Consider the following 27,007-nt stretch of genomic DNA (forward strand, 5'->3'; position numbering starts at 1 on the left):
AAAGAACCTGCCCATGTGTACTTATCAGCGCCTGGCAGGTATGAGGCTGAGGAATGCAACGTAGGACTTTACTGCTCACTTGTTTAGGAACTCAGAGGTTGTCTATCAGCAAATATTTGGATGAGGGCTCCAATTACTTCTGATCCTAGGTAATCCTATATTGCTACAGGGTTGCCTGGTGATAAGCCACAGACTCAAAATACTCCCATGAAGGATATTGACAACCATGAGACAGCAGTATACATCTGTAAATATAAAAACATTTGAATACCTTTCAACTCTTTAATGGTGATATGTAGTCTTCTATTTACTTTCCTATTAATCTTGCTTTGGATGATCTATATTAGTCATTGAAATTTCCAAATAGTATGAAAGTATAGGAAAAACAAGTCTCCCTTCCTACTGCTGATTCCCTAGAAGTAATGATTGCGGTCGGTTTCTTCTATTCCTTGTGTGTGAATTGTGTGAACAGGCAAGCTTATGTGATGTCAGGAGACTTCACATACTCCCCTCTTTAAGACAACAAATGGCTGTGGGCTGGGCACCTATAGACAGGTTTTCTTTCCTGACTGTACTACCTATGTCTTCAGAAGTCGTTCCTCTGTGCTCTGTAACTGTGCACATAGAATGCTAAGGTAGAGATGCATCGACTCAAGGAGCTTCTTACCAATAAATATGCTAAGTTGTGTCTTGAAAAATCAAAAAAAATATGCTAAGTTGTTCTTCATCTTTTGCTTTTGCCTGGGACAGAGTCTCAGAGCTGGTTAAAGGAGAAACAGAACACAAGTTGACCTTGTATATTACCTGTTCAGTCTCTCTCTCTCCTCTCTCTCTCTCTCTCTCTCTCTCTCTCTCTCTCTCTCTCTCTCTCTCTCTCTCTTAAATGCTGGTGACAAAATATTATTCAGAGGCTATTGGAAGATGAGACTGTTGGCCTTCCTGTCATTCTGCTCAGGATAGTAAAACTTCTGTCTCTCTAAAGCTAAACCTCCAGAACTGCCCTAATGCCACTCCATCCCTCAGCTTTGCCACAACCAGATTCCTCATGTTGAGCAGACTGGCAGCCACCCTGGCCCCAAATCTGAGGTTACAAAGTCTCATTTGGAGCTCAAGACTACTTGGCATGACTCAGAACTCTAATTCCATTGGGGCTCTGACTTAGGCTTTGAAGCAAAACATCCCTTCTGTCCAGGTTCTGGGCACCACAGTCACCTTCACAAGACGTTGGTTCTTGCCTGCCTGGGCAGTGAGGCAAATAGTGTGTACCTCAGAGGAAGGCAAGCAGTATTTCAGCAGTGCAGATATAAACTGCTAAACAAGGCAGTGACTTTGGTAATGGTTCAAGACAGTAGTAAACATTACTACAGTCTTACAGCATACACCTTTAATCCCAGATACTTGGGAGATGTCATAATTACTTTTTTCTATTGCTGGGATAAGATATCATGATCAAGGCAACTTATAGAAGTGATAGAACTTACAGGAGAAGCTATTTGGGTCTTAGAGTTTGGGGGGGTGTTGTCTGTGGCCATCATGGTGACGGAACATAGCTGCAAACATGCAGCTGGAGCAGTAGTTTAGAACTTACATTCTGAACCACAAGCAAGAGGCACACAACTAACTGGGAATGGGTGGGGTGCTAAGATCTCTGTGTGACAGACACACCTACTTCAGCAAGACTACCTACCCTGATCCTTCCCAAAGAATCCCACCACTGGGGTTCAAGGACTCAAACATATAGGCTTACAGAGGGCCTTCTTAATCATCAAACAACCATATTCTACTCCTTGATCCCTATAAGCTTGTAACTACACCATAATGCAAAATGTACTTAGCCCAACTTCAAAAGTCTCTATGATCTTTCATAATCTCACCACAGTTTCAAAGTCCAAAGATTCTTCTGAGACTCAAGTAATCTCTTAACTATAACTCATGGTAAAATCAAAAAGCGAATCACACACACCAAACATACAATAGCACAGAATACACATTACTACTCTATAAGGGAGGAAAGGGGGAATAGTGAGGATATAGTGGACCAAAGAAAGGCAGCCTAGCTCTACGTCTGATGTCAAAGGCTTAGATGGCCTTAGATGGCTTCCATCTTTGCTGACTGTAACACACATTTCTCTCCTGGGACGGTTCCACTCCCTATGTGAAGCTCTGCTCGGCAATCATCCTATGGCTCTGACATCTCCAACATCTTGGAGTCTCCACAATAATCCGGGCTTCATGTTCACAGCTCCACATAATGGCCTATAGGGGCCTCCACACAGTGACTTCCCTACCACACCACTGGCCTCAGAGGTTATCCTTCACTGAGGAGGTGTCTACAACCCCTCTACTCCTGCATCCTCCAGGACTCTAACCCAGAACCACTTCACAGATGATGGCTTGGCCACCCCACCACAATGGAGCCACCTTGATAAGTTTTAATTTGTTGCTGCTTCTTAGGAACAGAAAAATCCTTTTCCTTTTACAAGTTGCAGAATTGGGCGGGGGGGGGGTGTCTTTCCCTGGGAGTATTACTCCCCTTATTCAACCGCCCATCAGGCCTCTCTTTATTTCATTCAGTACAAGCCTTGGCTCCAACCTTAAATTCCCTGGTGCTCTTTTTCTTCTTGACCTATACATTTTGTATTTCACTTTTCTCTGCTTGTTCTTTTCCTCTGCATACCTGCATAAGAATAATTACTAATAACCACAAGACAGAACCATATTAGGCTGTCTTGATATCTCCTCCACTAGGAAAATTAATAATCCATTATTTTTCAACTTTGTCTCAGGGGAATTTTAAGACAAAGGCAGTCACATTAGTTGAGAAACATCACTAGAATGACCTCCAGCCTAGTTGTTAACATTGTTCTCCTCGAAACTCCCACAGGCGCCTCCACAGCTCACACTGCTCTCGGCACTGCTGCCTTCCCAGCTCCTGCTGGAGGGTCCACTAAGCCTGCTGATAGCACCGAACCACTTTTCTGGTCCCAAGTTCCCAAACCTTCCACATTCCTCCAGATGCAGCATGGTCAGACCCATCACTAAACAGCCCACTCCCTGGTACCAATTTCTGTCTTAGTTAACTTTCCTAACTGTGATAAGACACCATGACCGAAGGGACTTATGGAAAAGGAGAGTTTGTTAGGGGCTTACAGTTTCATAATTGTCCATGACTACCACTGTAAGGAGCATGGCAGCAGTCAGACAGGCATGATTTTGAAGCAGTAACTGAGAGTTGACATCCTGATTCACAAGCATGAGGAAGAAAGAAAGAGAGAGCTAAGTGGACATGGTGTGGGCTTTTGAAACTTCTATGTCCATCCTCAGTGACACAGCTCCTCCAACAATACAACAGTCCCTAATCCTTCACAAACAGCTCCACAAAGGTGACCAAGCATTCAAACACAAGCCCATGGGCCCATTCTCATTAAGATCACTAAAGAAACTAAGGAAAGGGGGTTGAAAATTCAAAGTCCATCTTACCTACACATCATGTTTAACAAAGTGAAAATCTGCCTCAAAATTAAAATAGAAAAATAGGTTTAGAGACATAATTCAGTCTAGCACTTGCCTAGCAATTCTAAGGATCAATCTCTAGTATGGAAGTGAAAAAAGTTAACTATTATTAATAAAAAAGCCCATACATACCCTGTGTGTTGTAATATGAGCGGCGGGGCTGCGTCCCCAGCACCCCGGCCACCTGCTAGCTTATGCCGAAATAACAACACACAAACTGTATTCATTTAAACACTGCTTGGCCCATTTCTATATAGCCTCTTCTAGGCTAATTCTCACATATTAATTTAGCCCATTTCTAATCATCTGTGTAGCACTGCTAGGTGCACTTACCAGGAAGATTCTAGCCTACGTCCATCCTGGGTCAGAGCTTCATCACGTGTGCCTCAGAGAGAGGAGCATGGGATCTGCTCCAGAGAGCAGAGCTGTCGAGTCTGAGCTCACTTCCTCTTCCCAGCATTCTGTTCTGTTTACTCCTCCCACCTATGTTTTAACCTATCAGGGCCGAGCAGTTTTCTTTATTGCTTAACCAATGAAATCAACAGATTGATATATGACACTCCCACATCACCTGTGGATGGGAACAACTTGGTCTACGTACAGATAGAACTGTTATGAGTTCTGATCTGGGGTGGCTGTCTAGTTTCTTGACTCTGCTTCCTCCATGCTTCGTGAATGCTATACAGGAGAAAGACATTCCTGGTGCTCAATAATTCTATCTCCTGATCAGTACTTCCACTTTTCTATCCTCCCACAATTCTGCCAGCCAATAACAGGTGTGTGAATTTTAGGTATCTATCATGTCTACAATACTCAGCTTTGAGCCAGTGGCCGCAAAGCTCCTTTTGAAAGCAAGGATGGACAACTGGACAGATGACTCTTTTAAGAGGGATCCTGCCTTGCATCTGATATTACACAATAAGACACACACCAGGAAATACATGCTTTCTCTAGACACTATTTAACATTATACCCCACTTATAATCAGAACTGATGGGAGAAACACCTAGATATGAAGAACCTCATTTTATTGTTTGCACAAACTGCTATCAAGATGTTGCCTGCTTTGCTAGTCACAAGCATTAGTATAAACCCTCTTATGATAAACTGATAAACGGGTGGCTTGTTTAGTCTTCTTTGAACAGGCAATTGAACATTACATCCCATCACACTACCTCCCCCCCTTTCTTTTCATGGCAGCTAAGTGGCTCAGGCAGATTTACACTGAAATACTCTTCTCTCTCGGCCTGTAAATCTTCACTTATTTTTACTCTAATTTTACTGAGTTGTGTGAATTTTTAAAAAGAACAACAAATCTCAAGCTCCTGGATTTTTGCTGGTTCTCAACAATGCTCAGACAGCAGTTGTCGCCAGATACCTGGCGCATGTCACCCAACTGTGCTCCAGTGACATGCACACATACGGAACTTGTTAGCACACAAAGACTTGAAATAACACACGAATGCCAACATTTTGAAAAGGTTTGCAAATCTTCAAAATGCTGCCCCAGTTTTTGTTGGCAAGAGATGAGCGTGAATATGGTGGGCAGGATTTGAAATAGATACGATGCCCATGCAGTAAAATTATCCCTTATCAAGAGGACTGAACTAAGTTCAGGCCTGAGGGCACAGGGATAGCTGAATTCCAAGAACTACAAGGAAGAAAGGGAACAAAATGGAGTTCAGTTCCCGGTTCCCAAGCCTACCATAGGATGGGAATGTGATAAGTAGGCTCTGGGAAGGCTCCTACCCCAGAGACAAGGGCTGTGCTAACCCACACCCCACTAGCACACACCCCACTGTCCTGTTAGTGAGGAAGTCAGCTTTTCAGGGAAAGGTTTTGCTTACTTTATGGAATGGGCAAATTCGAAGGAGATCTTCTGCATATGAGAAACGTAGTTTGTGGGCTGGGAAGGTAGCTCTGTCAGAAAGGTGCTTTCTGCCCTAATGTGAACATTTGAACTTGATGCCTGGTACTCACATCATGACATATACCCTACTTCCAGCACTGGGGGTAGGTGGAGATGGCAGATCCCTGGGGCTCACTAGCCAGCAAGCCTACTATGACTGTTGAGCTCCTGGCCAGTGGAAGATGCTGTTTATGAGATAAAGTGGACGGTGTCTTAAGAAATGACACCTTAGGGTGAGCTCTGTCTCCCACAGGCACATGCACACATATGCATGCTTATTCATACATGGGTGTTCATGAGAGGTAGCGGGATGAGAGCATGGCTTTCCTGAGAGCAGAACCTTATGAATTCTGCAGGGGAGACGAGCAAACTAGTGTGGATGCTTGGATCTATTAAGTATCAAGTGTTGGGGACTGGGGACTGTTTATTGTGTTCCTTTCTCTGCCTTCTCTGTGATAAGGGAAACAGTGCTGCCTCTGCATAGGCAGAGCTGTACTGGTCTGCTGTCTGCACTTGTCAAACCTCAGAATCTGTGGCCCAAAAACCATGGTGATGAGGGACAGTTATCTAAGACTCCAGGAGACTTGTTAGCTAGACTTACAGAGCCCTCATTTCAAATTCTTTCTCTCCCTCCCAGCTCTGTGGTGTTGAACAATTCATTTTTCCCCCTTAAGTGCAAGGCTTCCCATAAGTAAAATGTGCCTACTTACAACAGGTGCACACTTGCCTGGGCTGCGGAAGCTGAATGATGTACATAAAACTTCTAGGCCACTGCCTGGCAACAGGAGCTGGCCGGTAAACACACATCCTACTCTTTCCTCCTTGAGGGCCTCATTTCCTCCTTTACAGTCTTTGTCCTTTGTTGTAGCTTATTCAGGCCAGCCTCTGCCTCCCCCATCCTTTTCTCCTGAAATGTAGCCAGCTGACTGCCCATAGGTACACGTCCACTGCTCACTATCCTCCGTGGTCTTGCTAGCTCCCCAGATGTCTTCACTGTCTGAATCTGAGAGACATCAGAAAATGGAGGATCGAGGAAAGGCAGCGTGTCTGGGCTGCTTTAGAGTCTTACTTTACACACCCAAGTTCAGTAGTTGTCCTGACCAAACCACCTCATCAAAGCAATCAAGATGGTGGCTGAGGGACGCTGGGTTCAGTTGTGCAAATCTGTACGTACAAAGTCACTAAGACCTTCACTAACTGAAGGCTAGGGACACTGGACTAAGACAGGCTAAACAGCCAGGGTTCTGATCTCAGCTTTTACTCTCAGGTATGCTCAGTAAGTTCTTAGCACTCACTTCCTTATATGTAACAGAGTATTAAAATAATACATCATGACTTTCAATGACTAAGTAAGTATATGCAAAGTGCCTGACACACTGGCGCTTAGTTATGAGTATTTATAGTCTTCAGCATCCTTTCCATGGAGCCTTGGTGTCAACCTCAGAGAAAGGTCTGTTCTCAGAGCTATGAACCAGGCATCAACCACTAAGGTGGAATTTTCCAGCAGCTCAGTATGCTCCAGGCAGGAGAATTAGTTCTTATTCATACTCAAAGGTTTAGAGAACGTCCCCACGTGTTGTAGATGTTCATGCAGTTCGTAAGCTGGCGTTTGGCTGTCCTGGTGTTTCTGGCAGACCTCCAGAAGATTCCACCACTGATCTGCCTGCCTCCCAGTTCCAAGAGTTGCAGAGCCCAAAGAGACACTGTTCTTACATATCCGTGGCTCTTACCTAAGAGAAGGGCCAGTTCTTTTCAGATTTTTCCTCTATTAATCAAATTCTAAGATGACAATACTATCATTAAGACTAAAAGTAAGTGACCTGCCTCAGGACACCATGTTTCCCATGTGTTCCATCTAATGATCTATGATGGTACTGACAATAAAAGCCTGGTACCATGAACTTGGTTTTTAAATGATCAACTGGTTCCAAATGAAGATGGCATTGCTTTAATTTATTAAATATATTATTGACGAATTCAGGCATCAAACTAGAACTATATTATGCAACAACCATCTGCACTTTTAAAAAAGACATTTTAGAGAATGTGAAGAGACTACTGAGGGACGGGGGAAGAAGGGAACAGTCTTTTACCAGGATGAAAAGACAAGCCCTTCACTAAGTAGATCTAAGAAGGGCCCATGGCCTGGTACTCTCTCTTCTGAGGATTACCCCATTTCCATTCTCACAGGCCCTGCCCACTCAACGGTGAATAGGCAACTCAAACCTAGCTCAAAAGAGCATCACACTTCTGCCCAGACACTGGCAAAGATGGTTGTAGGGTGCACAGAATTAGGCCCATGTGGTTGCCCAAGCTATTGGAATGGGAACCTCTCTCTTTTCCTTTGAACTCACACTTCTGTGGCAGTTTAGCTGAGAGTGATCATCTAGGAATCAAAGAAGAGGAAAGCAGAGGAAAGCTGAGCAGATGGCAAGAGCTGGCTCTCAAATGTAATACCTGAGCCCCTGGCCATGGCACGCGGGGCTGTAGACACGTGCTCAGCACAGCTGTAAGGCAGTGAACTCCATTTCAGTGGTTTAATTTTTGAATTAGGTGTGCTAGTATTGCAACCAGAAATCCTGCTTGCTAAGTCTGCCCAGGCTGGCACTAAAGGTCTTGACTCTGTCACCTCTCATTAAAGATACGCTACACGGGGAGGTTTACACGACTGAACAGTCTTCAGAAACCTGTGAGGAATAGCATACCTTTAGGACCCAGGAAGGTCACGGATAGCCAGAAAGCAGGCATTCCTGAAGCAGGGGACTAGGCAGTGAGTTCAGAAGCACATGACACTCTGTGACTGTGTCAGCTATAGCTGAATGTCTGGAATACACTTTTTCTCGTTCATTTACAGTGTGAGAAAGAGAACTGGTGTTGCCTATTGAAATGAAAATAAAATCCGAGTGCACTTCTGCAGGTTGAGCCCAGTAACTGAAGGCTAAACATAGTCATTCTATCTGTGGAGTAAAAATAAGCAGGCCCTTTCTGTAAGGCTATTTTTACTCTCCCCTTAGTAATGCCACGATGAATCTGGTCTGCCCCAGTTGCCTCAGAGAGACAGCTTGATTCCAAGGAAAGCAGTCCTTGAGGAAAGCTTCAGCTATCAGACCCACTCTGATGTGTCTGGTTTGGGGCAGTTACATGCAACAAAGGGAGCAACACAGCTTCTTTTCAAATATACTTGGTTACCTTTGATAACATAGAAGTCAAAGCAGAGCAGATGAAGGCATGTGGTTGATGTGGGATTTCCCTTTGTATGCTGTGATTACCATTGGTTAATAAAGAACTGCTTTGAGCCTATGATAGGGTAGAGCAGAGAAAGGTAGGGAAAACTAAATTGAATGCTGGGAGAAGAAAGGTGGAGTCAAAGATAAGCCATGGAGCTGCTGCCAGAGACAGATGTGATGAAACTGCTGATAAGCCATGACCTCGTGGTAATGTGCAGATTAATGGAGATGGGTTAAATTAAGGTGTAAGAGTTAGCAAATAAGAAGCTAGAGCTAATGGGCCAAGCAGTGGTTTAAATAATATGGTTTCTGTGTGATTATTTTGAGTCCGAGGTGCTGAGCAGCCAGGAACCAACAAGCGGCCTCTTTGCAACATGTGGTGTTTTGTATGAGAAACGTCCTCCATAGGTGTAGATATTTGAACACTTGGTTTCCAGTGGGTGGCACTGTTTGGCGAGGTGGTACAATGCTGATGGAGGAAATACATCACTGGGCATGAGCTCTGAGACTATATGGGCCAGTCCCACTTCCCTCTTTCTGCTTGCAGCAGAAGATAGGAATTCTCGGCTTCCTGCCCCTGCTGCCATGCCTGCTGCTGGCTGCCATGAGAGACTCTTGTCCCTTTGGAATGCAAGCCATAATAAACTTCTTCTATAAGTCACTTTTGGTCATGGTGTTATTGCAGAAACAGAAAGGTTAACTCTTACAAGGAGCATATCATAGGACCTTAGGACACTTAGAAATGGAAACAGGCTTTTTGTGGGAGAAAACATGGGTTACCAAAAAAAAAAAAAGTTCCAGTTGGCGAGACCTATTTGACTGTGAAGCAAACTAAGATGAAAATAGGGAGCATCTCAGGCAAGTCAATTACACAATTGAGAGAAGATGCTCCATGGGGATCCGGCTAGCATAAAATTATGGGATAGGAAGGCTTTCCCAAATTTAATGCCTAAAGAAGTAAAAATCATATTGACACAAGAAACAAAATAACTGCAATATTACAGATAAAAGGCACCTGCCCCAAGTTAGCTGTTAGCAGTCCCTGTGCTTGCCCTGTGTCCTTGCATCCTAACCTCTCACTGCTGTCTCATTTCTGAATCTAACCCATCGTTCAAGATACAAGTTCAAGTGCAAATTTGATCACAAAGCTTTCCTTGCCCATCCCAGCTCACTGTCCTGCCTGAATCTCAACTTTCCCATCTGCCCTATTTTTAGTTATTTTATATTTCTGTTATCTGCCATTATCCAGGGTTCTCGCCCTATCATACTCATCTCTAACAGACAAGCACAGACGACAGTGCCTATGATTAGCATTATTGTCAACATGACAAGACCTAGGATCATCTAGACACAAGTCTGAATATGTCTCTGAGGGATGGTCAAGATTAGATTAAGTGAGGTGGGAACTCTAAATATGGGTAGCACATTCCATGTGCTGGGGCCCTGGACTGCCTAAAACAGAGAAAGCTAGTTGGGTACCAACATTTATCTTTCTCCTTTCTAACAGTTGATTCTCTATGACCAGCCGCTTCCTGTTCCTGCTGCCACGACAGACTGGATCCCCTTGACCTGTGAGCTGAAATAAGCCCTTTCTCCTGTAAGCTGCCTCTGGTCAGGAATTTTGTCGCATAGTGAGGACCTAACTGATGAGCTTTGTGTCGGTTTTCAGGCAAAGGCAGTGAGAAGACAAGCTGATGAAAAGTTTGGTTATCCGGGACTCATCAAATGTATATTTACACTACATTACAGCCTATTAAATGTGTAATGGTATCATTATGCACAAACAACACATATCTTAGTTCAGAATTATGTTGTTGTGAAAGTAGAAGCTAATGGTCATTTGAATTGGTTTCCACAAACCTTGAATTTCTTAAGAACAAACAAGCAAAAAAAGCAGCAAGCACACCATCTACAAATCTCGACGAAGAAAGCAGAGTAAAAGGAAGGGTGTCTGCAATGCACTTACATACTGAATAACTGAAATAAAAAGAATCAAGCCTGGGTGGGGTACACCTTAGTGGTAGACACTTGCCTAGCTTATGTGAGGGCTTGGGTTCGAACTCTGGCATCACACAATTTTAAAAACTCAAATATACAAGCAGAAAAGAAACACTAAAGCTCTAGTGACACTGGAAAGAGGAGAACAAACTCCTTGAACTAGAATACGCTGTTAGCTGGGTGTGGTGGCACAGCACGATCTCACAGGTTCCAAAGCACGCATAGAAAGAACATCACAAGTTCGAGGCCAGCCTGATCTAAACAGAAAGTTCTAGGCCAGTTAAGATTATAGCAGGCTCGTGTCTCAAAGAACCAAAGACTAAACTGAGGACATGGCTTGTTGAAGTGTGAGGACTTGCCTTTGTATCCCAGCATCACAGCCACACAAGCCTGTCATCCCAGTGATGCTGCCACATAGCAACAGCAAATGCATGGAAACTCACAGCCTGGCCTACATGGCAAAGGCCCAAACCAATTACAGGCAAAATGTGGAAAGTACTTAAAGATTGACCTACCCAGTTGTCCTTTGACTTCCATGTATGCACGTACCCACATATATACACATACACACATGAATACACATGCGTGTGCCCTCAACCCCCCAAAGCCAAGGAGGGCTCAAGAAAGCCTTCTCCCCTAGTTACGCTCCCACTCTCTCCTACTTTTTGCTCTTGGTACACTGGGATGACTGCAATGGTCCTAGGCAGTAGAGACTATGGTTGCTCACCATGGTGGAAGGCAAGACAGAATACTGCTGCAGCCCCAGTTTAAAAAAAAAAACATGAAAACACATGATTGATTTTGCTTAGTCATGTGCCCATTCAAGTTTTCCAGTTACCATTCTATACCATAAAGAATTGTTGTATAAAACTTACAGCAATAAAGAATAAGGTTCTCCATCATATAACTCTACAAATAAAATTTAATTATTAACATTGTACTTGAGATCAAAGGAAAATTTCCTAAGATGTAACACGTATTTTTCAACTTTTCCAAGAGTAATATATCAAATGTAATGTCTCAAATGAGGAGGAATGGAGATTATAAAATCAACTCTTGCCGTGTTGAGTCATATAGCTGTAATCAAAGGAGCTGCTGGGTGAAGAAGACCCTTGCACTTTATCTGGACTCTCTATTACTTCTTATTTTTAATGGCATTTTATAAAGTTCTTCTGAAACTTGCTTCTTTAGCAGTTACCCTTCCACTCTTGAGTGCAGCTAGCTCCTGTCATGTGAGTGGGACTTCCAAAACACTGGAGAGCCAAGTTATCGCTACGTGAAAATACGTTACCTGCATCCTCAGCCTCTGCCTACCTCAGGCCCCATCAGGCCACGAAACTGTCAACTCTCCTGCCTCAAAGCCACTGGACCATAGATTGGCCACCACCAGTGACTTGGCTCAGAAGAGAGCTGAGGTCAAGCAACTAGACTCTTTCTCAGGAAGCACAGCCAAGAAACAGAACATTCACCAGAAGCTTTGGGGAGAATTCTAATGCGAGTATAGCTGGGGGGTAGCACTGCAACCCACAGGGTCCGGGCAATACCAAGTTCTGAGAAAGCAGTGCTGTGGGGCAAAGTGCAGACACACAGGATGGGAAAGGGAGCCAGAGACAACTAGCAGGCATAGCCTCAGATGCCAAGAGGACTGACATATCAAAAACTTCTGGTCCCTGTCTTCTTTCCACTGGCCCTGCCTCTGTGGAGTTTCTGCTCTGCCTGGACTCATTTACACAGCTCTTCCTGTATTCCTGGTCTGAGCTGCATAACCACACCCCTTTTGCCTATGACCTACAGAAATCCAAGAGGACTCAAGCTATGAAGGAGCTGTGGATGCCTTGGCTACACACAGCTTAAGTGTGAATGGTCAGAAGTCTAACTGGGATTGGTCTGGTCATGCTGATGGAGGTTGTTCTTGGGAAACGACTTCCCTTTTGTCTCTGTATCCATCACGAACAGGACCTGGCATTTCAGTAAAACCTCCAAAGACCAATCAATGACTTGGCCATTGTTAGGAGACTAACTGTGACCGTATTTTTGTCGAGTAACTTTTATTGAGCATATTTGTGCTAGAACGTTTTAATTTAAACCTTACAGCAGCCTTATGAAGCAGATGCTATCTTCATTTCTTCTGAAGAGATAAAGCATTAAGAGACCATGTAACCCGCCCCTTTCAAAGAAAGCTTTTGGTGAGCAACACATCCCACAGACCAAGCTCTCAATACCGTGAAACACTGAGTACCAAGGAGTCACTATTTCCTTTTCCCGTGTGTCTGTATGTGTGTGTTGTATGTGTGTGTACAAGTGCGCATGCATACTGGCATGTGGAGGCCAGAGGTCAACCCCAGTGTCCCTCTTCAGGATCTGTGTCCATTCTGTTTCTTGAGAGAAAGGCTCTCACTGAAACCTAGAGCCCTCTCGAGTAGGCTAGGCTGGACGGCCAGCAAGTCCCAGTGATCCACCTGCCTCCACCTATCAGCACCGAGGTTATAAGCCACTGTGTCCGGGTTTTCATGTGGGTGCTGGGTATTGAACTCAATTCCCCCCAGACTTGAGTGGCAAGCAGTTGACCAACTAAGTTGTCCCCCTTAGTTCCAAGGGATCATCTTTTACTGAGGACTTCATGAGGTGACATGGAAGAAGGGTCACCTCCCATACCACATATACAAAACCCCATAAAGCCTGATGTTATGTATTTCTGTTCCCCTGAAGTTCCTCCGTGACAACACTGTCCCACCCAGAACCTCAGCACACATGTTCTGCTCTGCAATACCCGAGCAGAGCTCCCCAGGGTCCTGGTTAGACCCCAGCTTTGTCCAGACACTTTCAGTCTCTTGGCTGCTAGGTGGAAACAGGTGAGTTCCACAGTGGGGCTATCATCTTCTTAGGTGGCAAGACATGGGGTAGCTCAATTGAACAGAGTTTGCATCTTCTTTTCCTTATTTACTTCAAACTGCTGTGGTCTACATGACCCCAGAGGAGAACAAAGCACACAATCACGAGTCTGCGTGAAATCACACTGCTCTCCTGTTTGGGGGCCAACACACTGATGACATATTTAGATCCTAGATGATGGTCTTAGGTTTCTCTGAATGTTTTTGCACATAGAGGACTAATCTTTCATGATACACATCAAGTTTGGTGGCTTATACTATGAGCTTGCTTGGATAAGGCAAACTCCCCCCCCCACACACACACAAAATAGGGCATACGGTGGAAAGCTGGCTCACACCATTGCAACAGGAGCATTCAGGTCACGGCTAAGCAAGTCTCTGCTCTGGTTCAGCGCTGGCTGTGTTTGAAGGATTGATTCAATGCTGGTTTTATTAAGCCTCCCTTTGTGTGGCCCCTGGAATTGGTACACAGTTGAAACAAAGAAGCTCCAGGAGCTGGCATTCCTAGAAGCGGAAGAAGAACCTGGAAAAGTCAGCCAGGTATGCAAAGAAAAACAGTGAGGAGAGCTAGTTTCACCCCAACCGTGTACTTGGGTAGTTGCTGTGGGCACAGGATCTAAACGATTCATGCTTAAACTCCAGGTAGAACTTCAAAACTGGCTTTTGTAGAAGAGGGAATTTAATTGAGAATTTCTGTATGGACAAAGATGAGAAGAAGACCCCTAGCCTCACACAGAGACGTGGGTCTGGAATGCAGTGCATTGGTGACACTCCTATTTATTGGCGTAGCGTGTGACTTGTCAAACTTTCCCTTCTACAGAAGGTCAGGAAGCAATGCCATGGTCAATAGATGTCGATTTAACAGGATGCTGGTATAGGGCTTAATATAGGAAAGTCTTACAGATTTTTGCCACTACAAATATCAATAAACTGCTACCTGGAAGGAAAAAAAAACAAGGTAATTGTGTAAGCATGCCCTGTGGAAATGTTAAGAGGAATAGGCATTAAATATGCCCTGAATTCAAGTGGCAGATTCCGGTTTTCCATTCCTTTTGATATTTTCTCCCTTTCTACACCATTCTTTAATGCAAAGAAAATAAATGTAAGGGTATTGGAAATGTGAAAACCACTAGAAACCCACTGTCTGATTTCTTCTAAGCTGGTGCTAGATAATTGGTAGATTCTAAGAGGTAGCCTCTTAGTGAACAGGCTAAGAAAGCTGGGTGGGTCATAAATTAGAACTCTTCTCGCCAACTTAAAGCAAGCTGAACCAACACACATAAGAAAAGCATCAACATAAAAGCAGATGGAAGAGGGATGGGAACCCTGCACACATGATATACAGTTGTAAAGATGCTTCATTCAACATGAAGGCTCTCTGTGTAAACGACGGAGCTGCTTGTCCTACTAAACTGCAGCAGTGAGCTGTCACACTTGTGGGTCTGGTCCCCACATCTGGGCAATAGGGATCTGAGCAAACTGTGCAAGTTAGCTCTTCCACAGAGCCTGGAAGAGCAACTTCAGCAACAGGGTCTGAGTAAGTGTCTAATCTACTGCAAAGGGGGGCAGAAAGACCACAGCAGCAAATACCCCGCTGGTGGTTCTGTCCTCCACAGGAAAAACCAAGATGAAAATAAGAACTGCAGAGAGATAAACAATGAAAGGAAAGAGACTGCAACTGGTGTGTGTGTGTGTGTGTGTGTGTGTGTGTGTGTGTGTGTGAGAGAGAGAGAGAGAGAGAGAGAGAGAGAGAGAGAGAGAGAGAGAGAGAGAGAGAGAGAGAAACAGACTGTCTGAAGACTTCCATGGGGACAGTATGGGATCTAACTATTGTCTGTTAGGATGGCATCAACCACATCAACTACTAATATTCCGTGGGTGTTGTCTCCAGGATGCCCATGGTTCTTACTGGATTGCTGACCTCCTGCCAATCTGCTTTCACTATGACAACTGAATGTTGTGGATGCTGCCATGGGATGACGAAGGACATATTTCCATTTTCACACATTGGGTCAAAGAATAATAGGAACGAGGACATGTGCGATTGAAGGTGGAGGAACTGTTTCTGCCCCAGAAGCACACAGGGTTCCCGCTCTGAAATCTGCAGTGTGGAACACAGCATCTGGATGCTCCAGGACGCCGGCTTCCTCCGAGATGTGTACCCCACCAGCTCCAGGGTGCCGGCTTCCTCCAAAATGTGTACCCCACCAGCTCCAGGACGCCGGCTTCCTCCGAGGTGTACCCCACCAGCTCCAGGGTGCCGGCTTCCTCCGAGATGTGTACCCCACCAGCTCATCTGAAGAGACCTCACTCCTGCTTCAACATTGGCTTTGTCAACTTCTAGCTAGGTTCTTCAAGTCAAAGTACACGAGTTAGTGGGCCTTGCTTACCATTTCAGTGATCTCGAATGAGGACAGACTTGTCACGTCCATCCTGAATTCTAGCCTGCAAGTGTGTTTATCACCGAACAAAACAGAATGAACAAGATTTTCCATTTTGTTCAAAAACTAGGGAGCTTTTCACTCGATTTCAGTGCCTTAGTCATGAAAGAAACAAACGAAAATCATTTAGTGAGTAATCACAAACACCACCACCTCTCTCCTTGCAGGAGAAGCTGAAGGGGTTAAAACGTACTAAAATGTCCTCTTTCCATTAACACTAAGCAGGTGATCTCATTGCGCTGAAGGCAGGGGATGGTGATGAATGCAGGTTATTTGAGCAGTGTGTCTGAGGTTACCAGGGCAACTGCTGACTATTATTGAGTAACTCTAAGGTGTCTCCATAAAGGTCAGGAGTGAAGGCTTTTTTCATTATATATTCAACTTTAAAATGGAGCTTTTTTTTTTAAGGAAATTAGGTAGATGTAGATGAGGAACTGCAGATCAGGTGAAAGCGCTATATATAGCTCCAGATAATTGAACTGCTTCCATCAAGAAGTGTTGGCCAGGCCTTGGGAGGACTTCATGAATAGCTGCCTCGGTGAAATATACCTTTTGCTTTTCTAAGTTACAGATTCCCAGTTTAACCATGAACTCTGAAATAGTCTTGAGGCAGGGGTCTAACTAAATCCACTCCACCTAACTACCTGAGAGAACACTCAGTTTTCTCCAAAACAGATTTCCTGTGCTGTTCCAAGCCACTGCTTACCATCCTGGAACACTGAACAAGCCAAGAGAGGAGTCGCAGGGCCACTGGAAGAATGCATGACTCGATGAGCTGAATGTCATCTAGAATCCTTAGAGCAGTGACTTACTGGTATAGGACATGTTGTTCAGCTGCTCTCAGATCACAGTTTAAAGGTACAGACAGAATCACTTCTAACAATGACACACTCCAAAGGTTTAAGAGAACGAATAAAAGGTGATTTCAAAACTAGGTTCATCTATGTATTTTAACTGAGTTTTTGTCCAAAAAACGCCAATGCTTATTAAAAATAAATAGATTTGTTCACTATGTAAGGATGCTGTTGAAATGAAAAGCTGTTCTTTCTACCATGAACTCTCCACCCATTTGTTTCCTTCTAAGACAATCAGAAAGATCCATTCCTCTCTACCTTCCCAGGAAAATTGCTGACATGTACACACACCTTCTGATGTCTATACCCATGGGTTCTTGCCTAAGTAGTGTTATGTAATGCACATGAATTGTTGTCAAATCTAGCTGTATATCCAAACTACTCAACTCCGCCCGGATCAGCTAATAGACCAATTAACTGATGCTGCTAAGAGACGTGGCTGGTGAGCTGAGCTACCTTGCTGTGCACCTCCTCACTGAGCGAGCCTCCACAGGCCGGTGGGCTCCAGCACACACAGCACTGACTCCCTGCCTCGCACTGGCTACTCTTCTACCTTCTGGTACACTGCCATTTGTCAAGGTGAGCAGTCTGTACGACTGCTGGATGGCTTGGGCAGCCACTTGATACCTTCTCCATCCTGCTTCCTTCTTGGGGACAGCAGTCGAGCTTCCTGAGTTAACAGTAAGGTTCCCTGGAAAACTAACAGGAGAGAAGCATGGGGCCCAGGCATGTATTCCAGTTCCTTGAAGCCGCCTGCTTCCTCATAGCTTTGTTCCTTGGTACAGACCTCTGCTCCTTCCACAGCTCTGGCTCTAATTTTTCCCACTTCGTGGTTCTGATCCTGTATGAGATATTTGTCTCACTGGAGTGACAAAGGCAATGGAAGGGAGGGTGTATTTCACTCACAGTTTGACTATATAGTCCACTGGGGCGGGGAAGACATGGACGTGGGAGCCTGAGGCAGCTGGCGCCATCACAACCAAGTCAGGAATCGGAGAATTAGGACTAATAAAGCCAAGCTCACTTTCTTCTTTTCAGTCAGTCCAGAACCCAGCCCATGGAATGACCCCTCACACACCCAGGATGAATCTTCCCATCTCAATTATCCTAAACAATGTATCTTCCACACAGTGTGTATTCTAGATGATTCCGGACCTTGTCAAGGTGACGATCTGTCTCAGTCATCACAGGTGCCACTTTCTGTCCATGTCCTCTCAGCCTCGAGATGGCGACTGGTTGGTGGTCACGAGCCCTCATGCTCTGAACAGTCTTATGTGACTCTCCTGCACTAACACCATTATAAAGAAACCCTCTTCGTATTATGCTGTTTTAATCACATCATTGTCTCTCCTTAGGACTGCAAATGTTCCCTTGGATAGACAACTCTACCTTATTGTTCTGTGAACACCACCATCCCTTTTCCCTGAAGACATGTCAAGTAGAAGCAACAGAGCAGCATTTAACACAGCCATTTTATTCTTCTTCTGAGCATTTTTGACACTATCCATGGAGCCACCAGCTGTCTTCACCTTGTAAAGAGTATTTGGGGAAGCCAGCACACTGCTTCTTTGTGAAGGAAGCTGGTAGGCAGCAGAAGAAAAGCTAACAAGTAAATGACTGAGATCCCACATTTTAGAATGATTTTTTTTCACAAATTGTTTTGCCTTTTGCCATAATGGCAGTTAAATTAACACAGAGTCAGAAACTACAGAGGAATTCCCGAGGCTAAATTATTCCCTGGTGAAGACTTAAGACCTCAATTAGTTTATAACCTAATTAGTGTAGTTCCAGTTGGCACTATCCAGAGAAACAACATGGTGGGTGGCTTGACAAGGCTCCTCCAGGAAAACTCGTACATCTGTTGATTGACTTTGTACAAACATCTTGAAGCCTATCTTGTAATAGAGAGTGCTTCTACAAATTCCACTGCATTTTATTATTTGTATTTAATCCCGTCTTAGACATTTCATTTCACTTTTAAAGTTGTCTCAATGTTTGTAATCTGGGCTGCTTCGTGTCACAACAGATTAAAAACAAAAGCAAGAGTACAGAGTGTGCATCTACCTCTAGTGCCATATACCATGAGAACTGTTCTGACAATACCAGCATCTCGATTATATCATATCACACACAATGAACAATCAATGGAAAGAATCAGCTAGACTAAGAGTCATCCAGCCTCTTCGATGATCATGAGGTCTGCATTTAAGACTGCTTGGCTGGGCTGCGCTGAAAATGCTGCCCTGGTGACTCAACAGTGTTCTTCTGAAAGCAGTCTGGCCTTTCACCTTCAGCATCAGGAGTAGTGACTTCAGCCAGGGTTGGGCTCGGGACAGTCCCAGTACTGTCACCCCTGCACAGGCAATGAGCCAATGGAGGGCTGGTTCAGACTTAGCCCCAAGAACTTTGCAATGAGCTAACTTGTAAATTTCTTCTCAGGGAAGTCTACCAGCCTTGTGCCCTCTGCCACTGAACATGGTGGTCCTCAGATCTTAGCAAGGTCAGAGTTACCTGTGAGGTTTGATAAGGCAGAGACTGCAGGACACTTTCACCAGAGAGTTTGATCTGGGCGGGCTAGGGTGTGTCTGTGTGAGAGTGAGGATTTGTCTAATCTATCTAGCAGGCTTCTGGTGCTGCTCAGGATGCTGATCCAGAACCATACATTGAGCCTTTGCATCAAACTAAGACAGTCCTAGAAGACCTGTGTTACTCAGACCAAGAGAAGCCTCTGGAAGATCCACAAAGCTTTCTAGATAGGGAGCGGTTGAAAACAAGGTCATGAGACTCTTTCTCTATCCAAGGAAGCATCTGCCCCCATATTCACTAAGCTTCTTTCAAAAACATACTTTAACGTTAATTTAGTCCACCCAAGGGAGACTGAATCTACTTATAACATCCTCACATTACATACAGAGATATAGATATATAGATATATATGATGGGAGAAATGGGACAAAAAATTACACTGCAGGCTTTCTTCAAAGTTCCCCCAGGGGCACAATAGTCCTGAAAACCAGGACAAATCCCCTTCCCCAAAGAACTTATCCAAAGCTCAGACTGAAGATGCCTAACACCTACATTCCTATAAAATAGGGTGCCAGAAGGCATCCGAGGACAGCTAACTTAGAATGAGATCCATTCATTCAGACCCATAATTATAAACCCCAAGGCTTGAAGCATGCACGGTACTGTCAAGGCAGATTTGGGAAACTCTTTCAGATGACTGAATAAGACTGGGAAGTCTACAGAAAAGACTCAGACACTGTATATTTTAGTTTGCAAAGGAGAAAGGAAAAGAACGTTTATGAGGTGAAGCATTTTTCCACTGTGACTCCTGTGTTCCTGGAAAACAGGGATCTGGTGGGGCAGGCACTGGGAGAGACCCCACCGGCTCCTCCGACACTCCTCTGCTGACAAGCTCTAGGGATCCAAATGTTGCTGACTGCCCTGGTACAAGAAAAAGAAATTCTCCTGGGCCACCAAAGTGTAAGAGTTGTCTCAAGTAGTTTTTATATCATAGAAATGGCGGCCAGCTAATAACCAAACATATTAATCCAGGTTCAACTGGGCAGGAAGCCCTACTCTAAGCAAGGGAAACCCAGTGGGGCTTCCGATTAGTGAGTGAGATCTTGGGTAGGAAAATGGAAAAGGCAGGTAGGAGAAAAGACAACATGGGGAAAAGACAGAAGACCATGCCAATAATATTCTCTACTCACATCAAGACAATGTGAGCAACTACTCAAGGAGCTGCAGCCTGTACAGCCCCGGGAGCCCAAGGAAGCAGAACAAAGTTTCAGATATGTCCCATACAGCAGGGAGTAAGTTGGAGTCACAGGAAAAGGCTACGCTGTGTGTAAATGAATCCCCCAAGTTTGCAGGCAAAAGTCTGGGGAGACCTTCCCTGCCTACAGGTGAGTGAGTGGCAGAATCTTCAATCTGACACAAGACTTTTCTCTACAGAAGGCCTCTCTTCATCATCCACAATCCAAAACGTGGCTAATAGCGACACTCTGAGAAAAGCCCGCTGTGCATTCTGGTGTAACTATCTTGCCATACAGCAACACCGAGGATAAAATTCTCTTTAAAAATGCCATTGATGAACATCTGTCTAATGCATATATTTGTTTTGTGAATCATTTGGTCTCAACTAATAACAGCTATGCATCAGGTAGCCCATGGGATTTGAGGGTTTCTAGGTTTTTCCAGAATATGAGTGCCTACCCAAGAAGGTCTTGGGTGAAGGTGGCTCAGTCCCTCCCTGCAGGATTAGATTCTAAGCAGGGAGTTGGGAGAGAGTGAGCAAAACAGTTGGGGGGGGGGGGTGTCGTAGTTTCCCCCAAAGCTAAAGTGTCTGTCAGGACTGAGGGAACAGAGAGAAGAGGCTGTGTGTGCAGAGGGAGAGCAGGCTCCAGAGTAGTGTCAACAACAGTGGTGTTCACAGTGGGGGGGGGGGGGTGTTGAGAGTGAGGTCCAGGCCAACTTTCTACAGGGACAAAAATCACCTCACTTCGTGGATGCAGAAACTCAGGGAGGGACAAAGTCATTTTCCTCTTGTCCTTCAAATGTGTCTCCTTACTGTCTCTGAGTTTTCTTCACAGAACTCATTTATTCTTTTCCTGTCTCTGTAAGAATATGCAATCCGCAGAAGCAGAAACCACCTGCTTCCTTTTTTATTTCAGGGAAGGGGTGAGCTGGCATTGAGCCCAGGGCCTGCACCCTGCTGCTCTTTCTGCCCCTTCTTTACATTCCCTGCCCCTGTGCTTCTAAATCACTTAGAACATATGCACACAGTAGGTATTCAAGTGGTGCTGGCTGCATGTACTTGGCCAAATGCATAAAATCTAGGTAAAGGTATCCAGAGATATCTCTGAGTAAGGTTCAAATCTCATTAGAGAGCAACTGAACCAAATTCAGAAAAGCCTGGAGTGCTTCAGAGAAAGCACTCCAGAATCAGGGTGCATGTATCCTCTCCAGAGCCTGCTGGCCCACAGCTTGCTGGTCCTGGCACAGGGGGTCAGCTGCCTTCGGCAGAAACTGCAAGCATTTAGCATGCACACATCTTTTAGGTCAATGGCAATAATCAGGAAAGGCATATGTGCACATGTGCTAAGATCAGAAGATGAGAAAATTCATCTTATTTGTGAGGTAACTGCCCAGCGAGATACTTTTGGGGGGTAAGGACCACTTACACAGCCAGAGTACCTAAGTCAGCGCCTCTGCCATTGGTGCAACTGCCCCCATCCTTCATGCTTCTATCAGTCTTAATATTCTCCTTCCATCCGACCAGTGTGAAGAAAGCATATGCCTAGGAGTTTCTAAGTTGGCAGCATTAATATGGCATGTAATGTCCATAGTGGGGCATCCTCTTACTTTTTATTTAGCATTTGTTTACATCCTTAAAATATCACTATTTTTTGGGGGGGAATGTTTCGAGACAGGGTTTCTCTGTAGCATCGAAGCCTGTCCTGGAACTAGCTCTTGTAGATCAGGCTGGCCTCAAACTCACAGAGATTCGCCTACCTTTGCCTCCTGAGTGCTGAGATTAAAAGCATGTGCTCTTGGCTTAAAATATCACTAGTTTCTTACAGGCACTGGGTGGATACTAACTCTCTTGATCACTGTGGAAGGAGGCTTTAGGAGTCATCGTTAAGCACCTACTGGATATCCTCCATCCTTGGAGATGTACTGGTCCTATTTCTCCTGTAGCCCCCAGGATTTGGGGTGGGTATGTTTATAGATATGGGCTGGTATTTTTGGCGAATCTACGTTGGTGCCAGAACGAAAACCTAAGGTTTCCTACTTTCCATTTCAATGGCTGAGTCATTCTTGCTGTTGACCTCAATCATTAGCCCCAGCTTTTATTTTGCTTTTTGATTTCTTAGAATCTCATTATGAGACACTTTCTCTCTTTAAACGATTCTAAAATCTGAGATGTTAGTCTCCACACAGCACTCTGCCACAAGCTAGAATATTTCCACACATTTGTCTTACCTAGGTAGCTCGGTTCCACACAACACTCTGAGGCCATAAAACAACAGGGCTTGCGTTAGTTAACTTTGCTGTTTACTAAACCTCCCTTAAACGTAATGGTTTAAAAGAACCACGTCACGTGACTCATCGCAGACCCATGAGCAGATTTGCTGTTGATCTTGCCTAGACTAATTCATGTGGCTGTATTCAGATGACTGGTGGCCAGGGGTTAGGGTTGGCTCAGACACTGGCCTTCTTTCTGTGATAGGCTATCATGCTCAGGGCTGGACCTACAACTGTACATGATCACTGGGTTCCAGGAGCATGATGTAGGAAGCTGCAAGGCATTTAGGTCAGGGCTTGGAAGTCATTCTCTGTCAATTCTACCACATCCTGTGGGCCCCCCAACCAAGGGTGAAGGACAGCCAGATTCTGGGCACTTAGCTTTTAAGGATGGCGGCAAAGATCCTAACCATCATTTACTCTATCAAAGGCCTACAGGTGGAGGAATGGGGAGTGGAGCAGGGCAGTTCTGAGGCTGTAGAGGCTGGAAGCCGCCTCTTGTCAGGCTCAACATGGGTTCCATGCAGTCAGTCGTCTTCCTTTCAAAAAGAAACGGAAAATCTGTACTTTCAAATACTACATGTTAATAGGTTTATATTTTAGAGAATCTGGGACTTATAGAAAGACCATGAGTGTCCATGTGCCTTCCCCTCTCCCTCACTCCCTAAGTTTCTCCGGGTATTACTATCTTGGTGTAGGATGCTGTTCTGATGGACGAAGCAATACTGATTCAGTATTATTACGCCCTCTAGTTTGTTTGGATCCACTCTTTGTGTCCTATAGGGTTTACTGATTTTTGACAAACACAGGGTATCTTGTATCCACCACTAAGGTGATATGTCAAGTAGTTTCAATGTCCTGAAAATGTCTTGACCCTAAATCTTTACCCTCTCATCCCTCTCCCTGCACCCTTGGCAACCACTAATCTTTAGTAGAGACTCCAGAATTTTTCATTTTTCAGTAAGCCATGTAGCTGGTATCACACTGTTGAAGTCTTTCCAGACTAGTTTCTTCAGCTCAACAATATGCATTTAAGGCTCCTCAGTGGCTTCACAGGTCATGAGATTGCATTTTTTAAAATGTTTATCTATTTATTGAGTGTGATTTTGCATGGATATGCAGGTAAGAGCAACCTTCTGGAGTCAGTTCCCTGCTTCTACTCTGTGGGTTCCTAGGTTTGAACTTACATCATCAGATCTGAGAGTAAGTACCTTCACTCATGGAGCCATTCGCAGGCTCCAGTTTACGGCATTTTATTGGTGAATGGTGACAGTTCATGGGGCAGAGACACTACACAGTTTATCCACTGACATCTACTGACAGATATCCTCATTGCTTCCAAGCTTTGACAATTATGAATAAAACTGCTTAAGAATCCCTGTGGATGTTTATGTCTATAAGTTTTCCACTAACTTGGTGAAACAAAAGAAGCCTGACTTTGGTCAAATAGTAAGGTATATTAACTTTGTAAGGCACACAAGTGTTCTTCCCAAGTAACTGTGCTACTCTGCGTTCACACCAGCAACGAATAGAAGCTGCTACCATTGCCATCTTCAACAGCATCCTTTGTTCTGGGATACTGGCTGTGTTGATGACTGCATGGTATCTTTTCTTTGGTTTTTATCTCCTTGTGACAGATGATGAAAACATTTTTTTTCATTTGCTTATTTGCTATCTGAACATTTACCACTGGTGAGGTATCTGTTCAGATTTCTTGCCCACATTTTAACTGTGTTTGATGTTTACTTATCCTTGAGTTTTATGAGATCTTTGTGAGTCTTGGATACTGGTCCTTTATAAGATATGTGTTTTGCAAATATTTCTTTTTCCTGGTCTGTAATTTATTTCTTTGTGTTCTTAGCTTTATTTTTTGTAAGTTTTAGTTTAAAGGGAGTTATAACAATGTTTTCTTTCACAAATCACGCCCTTGACATCCTAATGGAAAAGCCACCATCACAGTTGAGGCCATCTAGGTTCTAAGTTGTGTAGTTTAACATTTTATATTCAGAACTGCAGTCCACTTGTAACTAATGTTGGTGGAAGGAGAAGATTTGTGTCTAGATTAATGTTTTGTCTTTATTGTCCATTTCCAGAATGAAGTCTGGGCTTCTGTTTAAAGTGTCTTGGTTCCAAATGTTGGCTAAGTGCCTCCGCCAACCCTGTAACTCCCCGCCAGCACACCTGTTGGTAGGCTGTGTTAATCTATGCTGGATTATGTAGACTTGCTTGTCCCATCTACTGAGAGCTTCCCTAGCACCTGAGTGGCTCACACTGGCTCTACCGCATATTTCTCACTACTTTCATCCAACGCATGAGACCAGATATTCCATTAACACTGATGCTGAACACACTGATGAGCTGCGAGTCCCATTCAGGGTCTGCCCTGGGCCATTGTCTACCCTTCTTAGCCGAGTGTTAATTCAGGAAGGGCAAGAACTCTGCTCTTCTGGTTTACCCTAAGCAGTTTGACTGAAATCTAGACACGAAATAGGCTTTAACAAGATCTGCTGACATTTGCAGACCAGCTAGACTCTGGTGCTGCCCTGTGGTCCTCAGGAAAAGCCTGGCTATTGTAGGAAGCCAGGTGAGGAATTACCCAAGATTGTTACACAGCAGCCTTGTCCTAGCATGGGCAGCAACTCTGACTTGGATGTTCAATTTAGTTTTATGTTCACACACAAACCACAAAGCCTCAATGTCCTAAGAGAACTAGATGCATCATCAGAGAATCGATGGATCATGAGTAATAAACATGTTTCTTTCATTATGATTTCTACATGATCATGTTGATCAACCAGTGTGCAATGAAAAACGGGGGGAAGGATGAGAGAACTAAAAAGAACAGGTACTTCCCCCTAGTGACTTGATCCTCACATTATACCTAATTAATAGGCAAAGAGGATGATAATCTCCCAGCCCCACTCTGGCCACATTTTTGTATTCATCTACATCAAATATTTCTAAACATCTCAAAAGGAACAAAGATGGGAGAGGTGAAAGGCTGGGTTGGGACCCAGCTTGAACACCACAGCACGGTGGTGTGCTGACAGACATCTCAGAGCCAAATGGCTCCAGGAAAGCAGTGACATCCACCTGTCAGGACTGCTAAATTTCTATCTGTGGTCCATTCAGGCAGATTCCAGGCAGGAAAAACCGCAAAGGCAGGAGTCAAGAGCATGCTTTGGGCTTAGGAAATGGCCCATGAACCTGCTGCAGGGTTTCCAGGGACTATGGCATGGCCTTCACACAGGGATGAGCAAAGGCAGGTGCCATGAGCAGTTCTGGTGCATCTGTCATCCCTGATTTCCAGATTCACAACAATCAGGCAGGAACTCACTTGGTCTGGGGCAGCAGTCTTGTGGGGAATAGAGCCAGAGTCCTAGTCCAGTCTCTTACAAAGACAAACAGGTACAATTATCCCTGATGTCACCCTCCATTTCTTGGGAAAGTGCTGAATTCGAACCAGGCAGGGAAGTCTTAGATTCATAAAGCAGGCTAAATAATCCCAATAAACAATGAAAGCTGAAATCATATACAGATACCCTTAAAAGTATCCCAAGGCCCCTCTTCCAGGTTCAGCTTAAAAGACATATCCCTTTTGCATTTAGCTGCTAAACAATCTCTTGGTACAAACTGTACTCAGTGATGACTCAGGGGGCCAAGTTACCAGCTGCTAAAAGCACAGATTAAAGACCACTGGTTGGTTTCGGCTGGTAAAATCAGGAGTATTAAGCAACCTGGGGTAGAAATTCAACTTTGCTCACGCTGTGCAAGGAATAGCTGTAACATTCGCTGGGTTCACTAATTTAAACAAAAAGATGAGAGAAGCAAAGAAGGGGTAGGTTAGGAGGTGCAAAAGGGGATGGGAGTATGGAGTGGGGAGAGGGTCTGAATGGCTAGGGAAGCAGGTGCATAAGAGCTTGAGGAAGCACACGGCAAGGCCAGAAGACTCCAAAGGCAAGTTCAGCTATGAAGAACCAGAGGAGACTCTGTCCACAAGCTGGAGAAACACAACTACTCTACACTCTAGAGGCACTGGTCCACTTCTTGGCGAACAAACGCGTATGCACGAGATAGCAGGCCAGTAATTAAAGTTCCTGAAGGCTATGATTTACCTCTGCCAACAACCAAGGGGAGCCCG

At 44.5% G+C, this 27,007-nt stretch overlaps 1 protein-coding gene and 1 long non-coding RNA gene across 5 annotated transcripts in view; one reads left to right on the forward strand and one right to left on the reverse strand.

Annotated features, from left to right (window-relative positions):
- Positions 1-27,007, reverse strand: part of Arhgap26 (Rho GTPase activating protein 26) — a 411,283-nt gene that overhangs the window by 53,717 nt on the left and 330,559 nt on the right. The window lies entirely within an intron of this gene.
- On the forward strand, positions 10,171-12,757 carry LOC142847763 (uncharacterized). The gene is made up of 3 exons (XR_012910297.1): positions 10,171-10,246; positions 10,319-10,376; positions 12,742-12,757. It is a non-coding gene; the product is annotated as an uncharacterized LOC142847763 (long non-coding RNA).

The sequence above is a fragment of the Microtus pennsylvanicus genome, chromosome 4 (assembly GCF_037038515.1).
Source record: "Microtus pennsylvanicus isolate mMicPen1 chromosome 4, mMicPen1.hap1, whole genome shotgun sequence".
Classification (NCBI taxonomy): domain Eukaryota; kingdom Metazoa; phylum Chordata; class Mammalia; order Rodentia; family Cricetidae; genus Microtus; species Microtus pennsylvanicus.